Source organism: Carya illinoinensis, chromosome 15 (assembly GCF_018687715.1).
Source record: "Carya illinoinensis cultivar Pawnee chromosome 15, C.illinoinensisPawnee_v1, whole genome shotgun sequence".
In the NCBI taxonomy this organism is placed as follows: Eukaryota; Viridiplantae; Streptophyta; class Magnoliopsida; order Fagales; family Juglandaceae; genus Carya; species Carya illinoinensis.
The window spans coordinates 46,811,638-46,827,331 of NC_056766.1; the positions used below are offsets into that span (position 1 = coordinate 46,811,638).

General features: G+C 33.0%; 1 long non-coding RNA gene across 1 annotated transcript; it reads left to right on the forward strand.

The window, feature by feature from the left end:
- Nucleotides 1–166: 166 nt before the first annotated feature.
- On the forward strand, nt 167–1,035 carry LOC122295507. The gene is made up of 2 exons (XR_006238098.1): nt 167–308; nt 491–1,035. It is a non-coding gene; the product is annotated as an uncharacterized LOC122295507 (long non-coding RNA).
- Nucleotides 1,036–15,694: the final 14,659 nt, after the last annotated feature.

Sequence of the window (15,694 nt, forward strand, 5' to 3'; positions counted from 1 at the left end):
CGGCTGCCTCGACAGCCGATTTATTCTTTTAAAAAAAGACAAATAAACAAACAAAAGCAAGAAACTTAAACCAAATGGAAAGGAGGGAAAATTTGTGATTTCAGAAGCCGAAAACCAGAAGAAGCGGGTCTGGAGGGAAAACGTTTGTCGCCATGGTCTTTAGGTCTGGAGGGAAATTTTTTGTTGCCGTCGTCTTCGGGTCTAGAAGAAGGAAGAGCTCTGCCTCGTCATCTTTGTCTTCTGGTGAACAGCTGTTAGATCTCCTTTATCTCTGTTCGTCGGCTTCGTGTCTCCGTGGCTAGCTTCAGGTAAGATCTTGGTTTTCCTTTTCTGAAATCTGAAGGTGAAATCTTGGTAAGATATTGGTTAGAAGTAGTTCCTTTTCCTTGGTTTTTAGTTTCTGAAATCTGAACAATAAGACACGCATAATGCGAACAAGAAGATACAACCAAAAACAATTGAGCACTGACTTAGCTGTACCAAATTTCAGAGATCAAAACCATAGCACATCAGCGGATAACAGAAGAACAATATGGGAATGTCCTCCAAAAGGTTTTTGTAAGATAAATTGGGATGTTGCAGTTGACTTGAGTTTGTATAAATAGGTATAGGAGTTGCTATTAGAGATGAGCAAGGGAATTTCTTGGCGACAATGAGAAAGAAGCAGTCTTCCATCCCAAACCCTCTAGTAGCAGAAGCAACGGCAGCTCTTAAAGCAGTCATTTTTGGCCTTGAACTCGGTATGACAAATGTTGTAATGGAAGGAGACTCTCAGCCAGTGGTACAGGCAATACAGAAGAAACACCAACAGAACAACTACTTTGGAATGATTATCTCAGACATCAAAGCCTTAATCACTAGTTTCAATTCATGTTACTTTAAGCATGTAAACAGAGAAGGCAACTTAGTTGCACATATGTTGAGAAAAAATGCTTTAACAGTATCTGAATGTGTAGTTGGAGAAAACTCCAATTTGTAATAAGCCTGTGTTTTTAACACAGCTTATCAATGGAAGAGTGAATTTTCAAAAAACAATATGCATTTTCAGAATGAGAGATTTATCTGTTATTAGAAAAACATTTCATTTGTTTTTAAAAAATAGATGAAATTAGTTTAGATTAAAGTTAAAAGTTAAATAAAATATTATTAAAATATATTATTTTTATATGAAAATTTGTGAAAGTTGAATTATTTATTTTATTTTATATAAAAATTTAAAAAAATTGTAATGATTAAATGAAATGAAACAAGATAAAAAATTTTATAAAAATAAACAAGGGTGCCCAAGTGAATTGGTATTTAGTTGTATCTTATTGTTTGGTAAGTGATTGAGGTCTTATAACTGGTTTACTAGTTAAATTTTCATGACTTTTTAACTCCATTAACGTTGCTTCAATGCGTAGAAGGCAAATTGGACAATTTGTCCAAGAGAATTCCTTATGACTAGTCGGGCTGATATTAACCAAATAACAGCTTGCCAATAGTTAAGTGACACCTATTATTTCCACCAGAGTTACCTTGAACCCGCACCACATCATAAACAAGTTTGCCCCTTCACAATAACGTTAGCCCCACTCGCAATCTCAGCCCTCTTCAGAACAACGACGGCTCCCCCGCGAGTTCAGCCCCTTATTGAAGCTCAGCCCCCTCGTGTCGGTGTCGTGTCTCAGCCCCCTTGCACCCCCCTCGAAGCTCAGCCCTCTTTGCATTGGCGATAAACCTCAGCCCCTCAGATGTAACCCTCGAACTAAATAAATAGCCTTTACATGTGAAGAAACTATATCAAGCACCAAGTTTTTTTTACGAGTCATGATTGAACATATTTGGGGCACATGTTTTCATCTTTAAGTTCCAGCTCCTTTTTCTTGTTCAAATCATGTCTACTTTTTCTTTTTCTTTCTATTCTACAATTATGTATATGCTGCATAATTCTTTATTTTTCTTTTGCAACCATTGGGGTTTATGCAAATTTGGTGGTTATTTATCTGAGGTTTTCTATTTTTAGTAGACTTCTGCCCGTTGAGAGTTCACCAATAACCCAACCACCATTTTTTTTAATATATAGATAATTGAAAATCTTATGAATAAATTTGTATTTTGTGCTATTGTTGATGTTTTCTTCCTGCAGTCTAGTTGCCTTTGAATCCCGAACATGTCTACAACACTTTGTAGTTTCTATAAAGGAGACAAAGCTATGCCTTTTCATTTTGTAGGTTATGTTTCGAATTCCGTCGATTTCTATTTTTGCTTCGAATGTAAACTGCTTGGAATGTAAATATGTTGGTGTAGGACTGTGATTGGGGCGGTGCAAAGAGAGGCAGCGAGGAAGAGAGGGGCAGTGCAAAGAGAAGGAAGAGAGGGGCAACAAGGAAGGGGAAGATGGAAAAGATGAAGGCTCCGTCGGCATTGGGCTGAGATTGGGGTGTTGCAAATAGACAGAAGAGACTCAAGAGAGAGGCATACTCGAAGAAGAAGACGGAAGAGAAGGCTGCAAAATTACAGTGTATTTCCTCTTGATTCTCTATAGTGGAGCCTATTCAAATTACAGTACATTTCCTTACGTGGCAATAGTTGAATAGAAGGCTGCTTTTGTGCAATTTACAGCTCGACCGCTTAGAAGTGGTTCTGTTCACCCAAAACAATGCAAGTCCTGTTATTGGGGATGTTCCTATAATGGCTGACTTGGCCAATTGCGTGACAGCTCTCCTATATATGGTCTAAACTTTTGGATCTACACAACTGCTAGTACAGTTGCCATATACAAATGGCTTGTAAACGAATATACGAAAAGAATAAAAAATAAATAGAAATGACAAAAATATCCTTCTCCCTTTCTCTTTCTTCTTTTTCTTCTTTCTCGTCTCTGTTTTTTTTTTTTTTTCTAATCTTTTTCTCACCTCTGGGTTCTTCTTTTTCGCCATCTTCTTTCCCTATCTTATTTCTCTCGAACTTGTCTCTACTGTCCTTCACTGGTTCACCCTATATTGTCTTTATTTTGTCAAAACCACCCAACACCGACAAATTCTCTTTGATCTATTCCTCCATCCTCTCTCTCTCTCTCTCTCTCTCTCTCTCTCTCTCTCTCTCTCTCTCTCTCTCTCTCTCTCTCTCTCTCTCTCTCTCTCTCTCTCTCTCTCATACTTTGGTCTTCTTAGATGTTTTTTTCAATCCTGTCCTTCTATTGCATGTTAGATTTTCTTTTTGGTGAAAAAATGTCAGGTTGGTTTTAAGATGTTCCACCATCCCATAGCATTCAATCAAAGGTTTTTTTTTTTCATTATTATTTTTTTTTTGTTTGTCTTTTTCAACTTTTTCTCTTAAGTCTGAGTTGGCCATGACTTTTGCTCCTTAGGTGCTTATTAAATGGCAACTGATAGAATTGATAGAGAGAACATAAGAGAGAGGAGAAAAAAAAATTTATTAAATGATGCTGATTGCGCGCTGTTTGTATCTGGTGCTTGCAACATGCATTTTCCTTAGATCTATCGGGTAATCATTTTTTAGTCCTACAATCTAAATTTATTATTAAAAACGCAGCTATGCACTGAGTGACATAAATAGATGAAAATGAGAAAAGATATATAGTGAATTAATGAAGTATTGAGGGTGTTGATCGTGGTTTCTGATCAGAAATTAAGTGGGTCATGGAATGCATCAAATATCACAACATGCAGAAAAATAATAGAGTTTATTATAAAGAACAATATTTCTCATCTCTTGGAAAAATATAGGTGGTACAATGGATTTCATGCCACGCAATTGTTTAGATCATGGTGGTAGATAATACTTGATAACCTTCTTTTAATTAAAATAAATAAATAAGCAAATTGATTCATTTCAAAGGTCGTTTAGGATGTGATCAGGATCAAAGCTAATTCTACAACTAATCAGCTTGTATCCCCGCTGCGACATCGGCTGCCATGTCAGCCGACATTATTTAAAAAAAATTAAATAGAAAGGAGGGAAATTTGAATTAGGTCTGTCTTCTCACTATGGTCGTAGTTGCTTGAGCAAAACCAGAGAGTTCCTGTGAAGTTGAAGCATTTCGTCCTTGGTCGCCTGGGTGAAGGATTCCAGTTGTTGTGGTCACCGTCATCACATAGATGAGTCGCGGTCGTTGTCGTGGGTGAGAGAGGGGTCTACAGTCGCCGTGAGAGGTCCATTGTGATTGAGTTCTTCAAGACCTAGTCCTCCAAACATTCTTGGTGACATTCTTTATACATTTCTTCATATTTCCAAACAAATGTTGTTTTAAAAATTTTCTTACTAAGTGGCTCTAGTATGAATCGAGAACATAAAGGAATATTTGGTATTGAACAGGTTCTTGGGTAATTTGCTTGAGTACTGCAGAGTGCTGGAGTGGACCTATCACAGGCCATCATCTCATCAAGAAGGTGATAACAAGTTCTTACCTTTGGCCCAAAAAGTGTTCTTTTTAACTATAAATTCTAGCGAGTTCCTAATTAATTGATCAGCACCATCGGTTTGTATCCTTTTTATGATACTTATTTGGTATTTGGTTTGCTACTTTAGTTAGTTCGGTAAGGTGCCGGCGGTGAATTGGATGAATAAACTATTCATCATTTGTGTATATATTGAACTGATAGCATTATGAGAACTGTTGGGTTGGTTGAACTAATTTAAACTGAACATTTGCTAGTAGGCAACACCCTTTTCTCACAAAAGAACTGAGATTTTTTTAGAATTGTTTGTGTAATTCCAGAATGAGTTACTCTAGCAAGGCTTGAGCTTTTCTGGATAAATTGTCTCAGGAAAAATGAGATGCATTAGAAGTAATTCTATCAAGGAAACTACGGTATCTCCTCTTACCTGTAATCTCCACAAGAATATTTACCCTTTTTGAAATGGTGGAATCTACTGGCATCTTGTACAATAATTTCTCAGTTTCTTATTTATGCTATGTACTTTATTGCAACATGGCAATCACTGCATACACACAAGTTCTTCATCACCCTTATTGGCACACCTGTGAGAGTGTTCATTAGAGCAAATGGAACTTGGTTGTGAACCAGCAACCATGTTCTCATGTAAAAACATTCTATAGTTATCACATAACACAACAGGACAATTTAACAAGCTGCCAACTCTCAAACAAAAAGAAAAAAGGAAAATGCTTCTCCCATATAGAGAAGCTACCGATCGAATCTACTGATTTATTTTATTTTATTTAATGGTTAAAAAAAACATTTTTTAATGTGTGTGTGATGCTAAGAATGAAAGATTATATTACTAGAGCTAATGATGATAGAATCTCGATTCTTTAGTTGAAGGTGTTTCATTTAATGTCATTAAATATTTACCGTGAGCCTATATACCTCTTATAGTCCCTTTCAATTATACTAAAGTGTTGTGAATTATATGGCAGTAGCTTGTATTTATGAGGTATATTGTTAGAAACTCACTACCTACCTGGAAAAAATTCAACTGTTATTCCGTCATTAAAAAAAAAATGCAACTATTATTCAACATTTTTTTGCCATAAATAGGTTAAAATCACAATGACCAAATCCATGGTCGGATTGGCTTCTCCATTTTACTTCTCTTTTTTGTTGAAAATTTATGTGTCTTTTTTATTTATCTCTTCTAGGGCTGAAAGTCGAACGGTCCGGACCGGAAAAACCGACCGGACCGAATGAGTCCGGTCTGGTCCCGGTCCAATTTTAAAGGGACCGAAGGTATTCGGTCTGGTCCCGGTCTGGGGGTTTTTCACCCCGGACCGGACCGAATGGATTAAAAAAAAAATATTATTATTTATATAATAGTTGTATATAATTAATTATATAATTATATATGGTATAAAAAAATATTAATAGTCTAATATAGATTGTAGTTATACTTATACTAATATAGTTATATAAATCACTATAACTAATACTTCAACAATAGCTATAGTGACCTATACTAATAGTTTACCATTAATACTAATATACTATTATATGATTTATATAGTTATACTAATCACTATAATTAATACTATGTATAGCTATATAATATATTTATCACTATAATTAATATAATTTAATTATCAATATACTTATATTTAATTAATATAGTTATCACTATATTATAATTTATATAGTTATACTAATCATAATAAGTTAATGACTAAATCACTAGAAATATAACTATATATTTAGTATGAATGTATTATTATATTCTTTAATATATAACTATAATATATAGTACTAGTATATATTAATATATTATAAAAGTTATAGTATAAATATAATATATAAATTATAATATACTAAATCACTATAACAGTATAACTAATACTAATATATAGTTATACTAATAGTCTACTATTATATAGTTATACTAATAGTTTAATATTATATAGTTATACTAATCACTATAATTAAAACTAATATATAGCTATACAGTATACTTATAGAGTTGTACTAATACTATTAGTCTATTATATAGTCTAAGACTCTCAATTTTAATATAGTCTATATAGTTACAACTAATACTAATATTTATATTAATACTAATAATATAGAATACAGTTATACTAACTAACTGATTCAAGTTCAACATAACTAATATTACTAATATAATATAGTCAAATTGAATTACTAATAGTCTAATACTAATACAATTATATAGTTATACTAATTATAAGTTCATAATAACTAAATCATTGTAAGTCTATAACTATATTATATATGTATTTGGTATCAATGTATTACTATATTCTTTAATATATAACTATTAACTATAATATATAGTATTAGTATAACAGATAAAAAAAAAATATAGTACTAGTATATATATTAATGTATTAACATATTATAAAAGTTATAGTATAAATTATAATATATCATATATTTGTAAATTTATAATAGTATTAGTATAGTTAACTTAATATGTAATATGTTAGTATTAAATCACTATAACTACATAGAATATTAGTAATAAGAGTATTACTATTATTTAATATAATATTACATATATTATCACTATCATTACATATATCTATTAGTTATAGTATTAGTACTAGTATGGTTATTAGTACTAATAGACTAATAGTATTAGTTATTAGTATTACATATAGTTACATATATTACTATTATTATTACATGATATAGTTACATATATAGTTATCACTATTACTATTATTACATATAGTTATTAGTTATAGTATTATTACTAATAGACTAATAGTAGTAGTGTATTACTAATATATATAATAGTATACTATATGTATATATATTAAATATGTCATAATATAATTACATAAGTATTAAACAAAATGTCATTGAAATAAAAAAAAAAGTCATAGGGTGGACCGACCGGACCGGACCGGACCGTATGAAGTTCGGTCCGGTCCAGGGTTTTCCGTCCAGGGTGGGAAAACCCTGGACCGAATAGGTCCGGTCCGGTCCGTAAAACCTCCCTGGACCGGACCGAATGCACCCTTAACCTCTTCAGAGTAATAGCATTGGCAAATTTCTATCTCTTCTTGTAGTTTTTTAATTTTACTTACCCTTCCTTACTCATTGTAGCTTATGACTCATTTTACAGGTTATTTCTGTCTCTATATTCAAGCCATAGTTGTGAAAATCAAGTGGCTAACGCTGCAAAAACAATTTGTTTGTTTCAATGAAAGATTTGGATCCAGCTTTCCAGCGAGCTGGACAAAAGGCGTATCCTTTGTGATTATTCATTATTTTTACAGTTTTGGGATTTATAACTTGCAATGTTCCCAATCTCTAATAAACTTAGGGTTTCATATTAGGGTAAACACACATAAAGACATGGGATTATGGGAAATGGAAGAAGAAAATGTGGTCCATCAATGTGGGACATCTAAGTAGGAACTTTGGATTTTAGGAAATACAAGCAAAATGACTAGACAAAAATTATTAAAATGTATTCATGACCCCCCCTTTCTCTCTTCCCCTTCTCCAGCTATTTATGAGTTTTGTTCTTGTTTCTGCAGGTTGGACTTATCCGCCCTTTATAGGTTAAATGATAACCTTCACAAGAGTTGACTGCAATGGATTGATTCAAGTGTATATCAAATAACTGTGATCATTTTTGTGTGATGAAGTTTGGAATGTGTTCACTTGTTCTTGTAAAAGGCTCTGAAAATTTTATGATTCAATGTATAAGCCTGTTGGTAGAGTGGTGTGTTTAACTTTTGTTTATTTGGTGTCGTGTGTACATACAGATGTATATATGTATATATTGCAATTTAATTTGTTCTAGTGGGGACTTTAAAACTAGATATTAGTTTGTGAACTTTGCTATTATTCTGTGGACTTAGAATACTGGCAGTTGAGTGTATATATTGCAAATCATTTTAATTCATTCAGTATTTGGGTTCAGATTCAGATTCAGATTTTCTTCAAGTTTGAATACTAGCAGTTGAGTGTATATAAGGTCTCTTGAACCGTAACTTTGAATAGTGGCAATCAAGATTTCAAGTGTTCTAATCAAAATGTTTTACAAACTAGCATGTAACATGCAACATCTGTATGGAGTATAATACAAACTGTTTTAAGAACCAGTTAAAAGTCCTTCAACCTTCGAGACATTTATTCATAGAATTACTTTGCTATCACATAGTAACTTAAAATATGGAGTATTTATACAGGAGATTTTCTATGATCACAAGCTTTCATAAGCTTTCTTTGGAATATCTTTTAGATTAGCAAGAAGGTCCTCCTGCTCTTTTTCAAAAATTTCTTTCCCAATTGGACAAGTGGCAACTACATTTATAGGTTTGTCATTGAATGAGCTACCATTTGCATCGAGTTCAATTGTCTTTTCCTTTCGCTTCTTCTTCTGAGTGGATGACATGAAAAGGTAAGACTTTCTTGAAGGAAATTAATGGAACAAAGAATCAATAAAAATCAAAACAACATAGTTACCATTAAATGAAGCAATGCTCAATAAACATCACTAACCACAACTATCATTTTATAAAGCTATTTGTCTAACATATATATGATAAAAATTTAAGAAAACGTGAAAATATTTGCAAAACCAATTTTCTAATTCATCAGTTAAGCCGAAGCAACGAATGATTCATAAATATTGGCAAGAAAACGAACGAAAAATAACGAAAACCTGCTTGAGATCTTGCCTGGACAATTTTGCACTACAACAATTCTCGATTTTTCCCGTGAAGGACATTGGTTGAAACAAGTGTAAGTTAAGTGGGAAAAAGCTCTTTTTCCACCAATTTAGATGGTGGCATATAATTCATGACAAATAGTAATTTACCCACCAAAATATGATTTCATGGGAAAATGTCACTTTTTACCACGAAATGACATCGCGGCAATATATGTTTTATGTTGTGGTAAAACGTGTTGATAATCAAAATGTACATGGTGACAATGGAATATTATTGTCGAAACCAATAGTCGGAAAAATGTATTATCCATGACCTATTTCGTCTCAAATTGTTTGGCATATAGTTTTTTCCCATTAATTACATCTTGACAAGAGTATGTTTTGGGACAATAAATTTATGTGGCAATTAAATTTTACTCATGTTATGACAGTTTTCGCAAATGGTTATTTCTTACCAATTTGTATAATTGGAAATTAATATTTTCCTACTAACTTAATAGTCACAAAAATCCTTTATCTATATATTGTGGTCATGACAAAAGAAATAGTCATATCTATTAAGGTAATGGCAATAGGCTTTATGTTGATGACGAACTGGGGTGAAAATTAGTCATTCCCACCACATTATATTCATGGGAAATGATTATTTCTTGCTACCTTATATGATTGCAACAATTTCTTTTCACATCAGTTTTGTTGATGGAAAAAAACTAACTACAAAGTGGTGGGAAAATCATTTTCATCATAATATGTTTCCGCCGTGTAAAGTATTACTAGCTATACATTTTTCCACGAAATGGATTTCTGGAAATAACCTTGTGGGAATAACCTATTTTGTTACCAAATGAACACTATATACAGGTCAATTCCCATCACCAATTTCAACCAAAGAACAAAATCTTGTTATACTCACTATTATTCCAACGAACAATTTTCCCTTAAGGCCATACCACACATACAAATATAACAATACTCTTTGACTTCAATATACTATATATAACCACTATCATATATACAAATATGCAAACATTCACTTCCATGTATACAAATCTCCCAACATTCATTAAATTACCATCATATATACAAATCTGCTACTTCAATGTTAATTCAAGCCAAATTGTTCAAGGCCATGAAACCCACAATATGTTTGCAAATGATCTTCCAAGTACATGAGGGAATTCTATATTCTAGCAACAACAAGCCTTGATAGGATGGGATGAAGGACATATATATAGATTACTAAGTATTAATGTGATGCGTTTCATAATGTGTGCTTCCAATATTCATGTAATACACATGTTGCTCCACAAAGCTCGGTGCTAAAGGTTTCCTGAAATTGTCAAAAACAACATGTGTCAAACATTATACTTAATTGGTGAGAATTACGTGACATGTCTTGGGAAGTTTCTATATATATTGTGTATCCAGCCCTTGTACATTAATTTTAATCAATTAACTTTTGCCCATATATCATACACAGATTGTTTTTGTAAAGTACTTTAACCTGTAAAGATGAATTTGGGTTTCGCCAATATTTATAGTTGATATTCCCATGCAAAAGCCCACTATATTATTACTACCATTATTTTTATGCTTTTGCAAGATATTGTAGTTGCATATTCTGTAAGTAGGGAGTTTGCTATAGCTGAAACCAAGCTATAGTAGTATATCAGTCATCAATATCCCAAAACAGAACAGTCCAATCTGAATTCAAGTAATGTACTATTGTGGGAAAAATGGTGTATTTAAATTCTTATAGGACTTCCCATCTACCATATCTTATGGAATTAGCTATGAGAGTATAAAGTATTTTGAGAAATTTGGCAACTAAATTTCACAACCATTTTTAGTTAAATTTGGCAACTAAATTTCACAGCCATTTTTAGTTGATGCACGAAATTTGTAACCATGTAGGAATTACTGATTACTATTTTTTTCCCCACAACCCAACTCTGAAATCTAGCCAATTCTCCCCACCCACAGGTTTTCTTCTGGGAATTGTAGTTGAGTAGACTTAGTGTCATTCACCTTTTACTATTGGTTCTCCAAACAACAAATTAGCTACCATTCTAGTGTAAAACCACATTTGTCTCTTGGATACTAGAATTGTTTCACAAAACCACTCATATTTGCAACTACATTTTTCTCAACCAAGCATAACTTAGACACTAATTAGTACTTCATTATACCACAATCGGTACTGACTAAGCACCATTAGTAGTTATAGAAGTGGGTTTCCTAACTATATCCGAAGTAGTTAGAGAAGTGAGTTTCCTTATCTTCTAACTACTTAGTGTGAATAAAATCAAGCCAATTATATAACCAAATTGTTTATATTATTAAAACCTGAAACATATTTCCGAGCAATTAAGTATGTGTGTGAATTAAGATGTTGAACTCGAATTTTGTAGTTAGTTCTCTTGCAAATCAATGATAGCTGCAAGTATTAAATAAACTAATACTATTGAAGCCTAGCAACCCAACTAATTACCTATTATCTGAAAATGCTCTTCATCATGAAGCCAACTCCTACTCTACATTCCATGATCCATATGGCTGAAATCTGAGATGCATAATGCTAGCCTGTAATTTCAAAAACAGTAACAATCAGCATTCTTGTTCAGTCGTGCATCCATTTATGCAAACCACATAAAATAGCATTAATATTTTTACTATATCTATTTCAGAACTTGCCCTTTAATAACAACAAAATACCAACAACTCAAATGTAAACCAATCATCTTACTTTTCCTGCACTGGTTAATAGATAGCCACCTTAACTATAATATTAAAGTATCAAAATGTACAAGCAAGGGACATAAGTCCATGGCCATTGAACTGTTACATATGTTCTAAACAATCCATAAAAAATATACCCCACAAAAAAGCCTTCCACAAAAATTCCCATCAAGTGAGATGCCTAAGCATCTCGCCGAGTATCTCTATGAGACTCACTACCATCGGGTAACTCAGTGCTCCGATAGCTCATTAAGAGCTTCTTATGCTTAGAAAAATTCTTCCTCAACTCTGCAACATCACTTATCATAGCATCTAGTTTGCTCTTGTACATTTCCACATCACTCTTGTTTCGTTGATTCTCCTCCAATAAATGAATAAATGCTCTACTCTTCTGCATTGAAGGAGAGGGGTCTGGATTCACCATGTGCACCATCCCTACTGCATACCCAGATCTGTTTTCCAAGACTTCTTTGAAGATAGTATCAGCCGCTTCTTCAATAACCTCTTTGGACTCTTTTTTAGCTAACCTCTCAATCAATAGATTCTTAAAAATTCATGAAAGGAAAATTAACTATCTGTTAGACACCTATGCAGCCTGTCAATATATATTCAATTAAATTAAGCACTCTCTGATGTAATTGTGTTCATTTGCTTCATTGATAAATTTACCCTTCTATGTTGACCAGTGTGTTTCCTTATAGCATGCAACCATATTTGGCACTGTCTCTTGCTGAAAACACACAAATGATAGTAAGGTTATTCCATCTTATACTCAAAATTTGACTTATATTATACCCTTTACTATCACAAACCTTCTCCTCTAATATCCGTATAAAGGATTTCCGCCCACTAGTATGTTTGAACTTCAGTTTTTGCCTATTTGAACTGTTTCTTTCGGACTTCTCCTGCATTTATTTCCAAGAAATCAATGTCCATTTATAAATAGTGTGTTCCTCGATTTTAAGCTTAAGCAAAAAACATTTTCCTTCAAACCATTCAAAAATTTGGGGTGCCTAACACTATGTACAAAAATCAATTTTAATTAACTTTTTAATCAATTTATTCTAATATGAAACTTAAACAAAAGGAAATACCTTGAATGTTGCACTTGCACACCTTTCACATAGTTTTTCCCATACAGGTTTCTCCACCTTGTCCGTCCCACCACGTAGGGCCTCTTCATGTGATGCATATTTTAAATACACTTTGTGTAGTGCATAATGATATGCATATACTTATCGGCCAAATGCGTTACAACTATCTCACGATGGTTGTCTCTAGTCCAATCCAAAACAAAATCTGCCTACAATATCAATTTCAATGTGTTACATGAGTTTGTCATCAAACATGTGTAATTAGGCCAAATGAGTAAGTAACCAACTTATTAACTTAGTTATTAGAAAGTAAAGTCCTACCCTAACATGGTCAATTAGCTCTTGCTTCTCATCTCTGGGTACATAACTCCAACTAGCATGCCTCATGTCAACATGGTCGGCCAGTGAATATGGATACATTCTCACAAGATGGCCCTTGATGACCATCTTGTATAATTAGAGGTATCTTATCCACTGCTCATTCGTTCAAATAGCTTGCCCTTCACTAGCCCTCGACCTCTTTTTTTGCTAGGTGAATCTACATCAAGACATCAATTAATAAAAAAAACTCTTTCAAGATACATGGATACCATGCACCAAAAAATATTTTGTACTTGTAGTTTTATATGAATGACCACACATCAAATATGCTAATCGTGGGATAAATGGATGACATACATGTATTAGTGTGCCCCTCTCCAACATGTGCTCCACCCATAGCCTCTTGTGCGGCCACACCTCCTACATCCTTAGTTGATTTATTTGATTTTGGCTCGTCCCTCAACATGGTTCTCGGAGGCAACACTTTTGCTATTGGACTGCTACATATATTAGCTCTACCGTGTCTGACTCGCCCCCCCCCCCCCCCCCCCCCCCCCCCTGAAATTTTATAGATCTCACCATCCTTGCCTTCGTTGGTGGGTGGAAATACCAACTGTTTTTATTGCATGCAACCAGGAAAACATGTAAGAGAAGCAAGTACATACTATTTAACATACTGAAGATCATGTACACCATATTTTAGTCTCTAACTTTCAGGTTGGTGACATTATAATTTACTACCATAAAGCATACGAAAGCCAAAAAATAGATCAACGGGATTTGGAGAGAATGCGCTCCTTCTTTTAAACCCATGTTGTCTTGCTACCTCTATTTCTTGGTAAAAAGGGAACACCAAGTCCTATGCCCAAGCCTTGAAAAAATATATTAGTTGTAAGGGAGTGAGGTGGCAGACTTACCAATTGGAACTTACTACAATTTAGGTGAAGCAACCAACACTCTTGGAATGTTCATTTAACAAGGCATACTAACTGTGAATACTCAAACAAGTTAAACCACTTGAATGTATTTATCAATAACTGATATATATACCCTACTAACTAGCCATTATGCTACAATTTATTTTAAAGTGTGAAATGAAATAATAAAATAATCTGTAATACAAAATTATTACTTAACTAGTATTCAAGTACTTAGATTATGACACTTGGTATGAACTCATTCCCTCTTTTATTGCTGATGTACATGTAAGTGTATTGAATATTATGGCTCTCAGTATTACACACTTCCCTTTGAGTTTCTAGCCAATAACTTCTTTTCCTTTGTGGTATAATATTTAAATTCTAGCAAACATTTCTCCCTCTAAGAAATTAGGAGACTTGCAAATTTTACCTCCTTTGATTATGTTCCTCCAGGTTTTAACATAGTAATATAGCTTGTTATAGCTTGTTATTACTCTATATTACTATTAGATGTCTAAAATGTACAAACCCTAAGAAAACTAATTCTGGTGGGAGGAAAAATCATTGTGCACATATATGAAAAAACATCTATTTGCACAATGAGCTTTATAACTAGCCAACATGTTCTTTTTTCTCATTAACCTAGGAAAATATCTCCAACAATAGCCAATAACATTATCTTAGTACTCTCAGGTCATATTTGATATGGAAAAATCTGTTGCCAACCTAAATAAAGGTCCTGGCACGTCTCTTTAGCATGTAATTTTGACATACAAACCTTAAAACTTCAACCAAGTTAAAACATAAGGATCCAACATTCTACCTAATCCCAGCCTATGAAGAAAAAAAAAAAAATGAAAGCTTTACAATATAAATATTGTTGGAAAGTGTAAAACACTTTGGAAAGAATTAAGTTTTGCCTTTTTTAAAAGCTTGTAGAAGGAGGAGAATAACTAATATAAAATTGTGAGTGGCATCTACAACAACATCCAATAATGAAACCAAGTAGTACTATAATATGTATGAATAAAGGAAAATAATTTTCAGATAATATAACGTGCTGGCACATCTCTTTAGCACACATTTTTTTATGCAAACTATAAAACTTCTACAATTTTTCAACATTGTACTACAAGATTCTAAATAATCCCACCCTATGAAGGAAAAAAATTATAGCTTTAAAAGAAAGGGTTGTAGGAAAGTGCAAAACACTGTAAAATATAAGTTTTGGCCTTTTTTAAAAGCCTATAGAAGGAGTAGAAGAACTAATCTAAAATTGTTAGTAATCCCAACCTATGAAGAAAACAATCAATGCTTTACAATGTAAATGTTGTTGGAAAGTGTAAAACACTTTGGAAAAAACTCAGTTTTGGCATTTTTTAAAAGCCTGTAGAAGGAAGAGAATAAATAATCTGAAATTATAAGTGGCATCTACAACAACATCCAATAAACAGCCAAGTAGCTACTATGTTATGTATATTATATATCAGAAAATATTTTGTCCAAATGTGC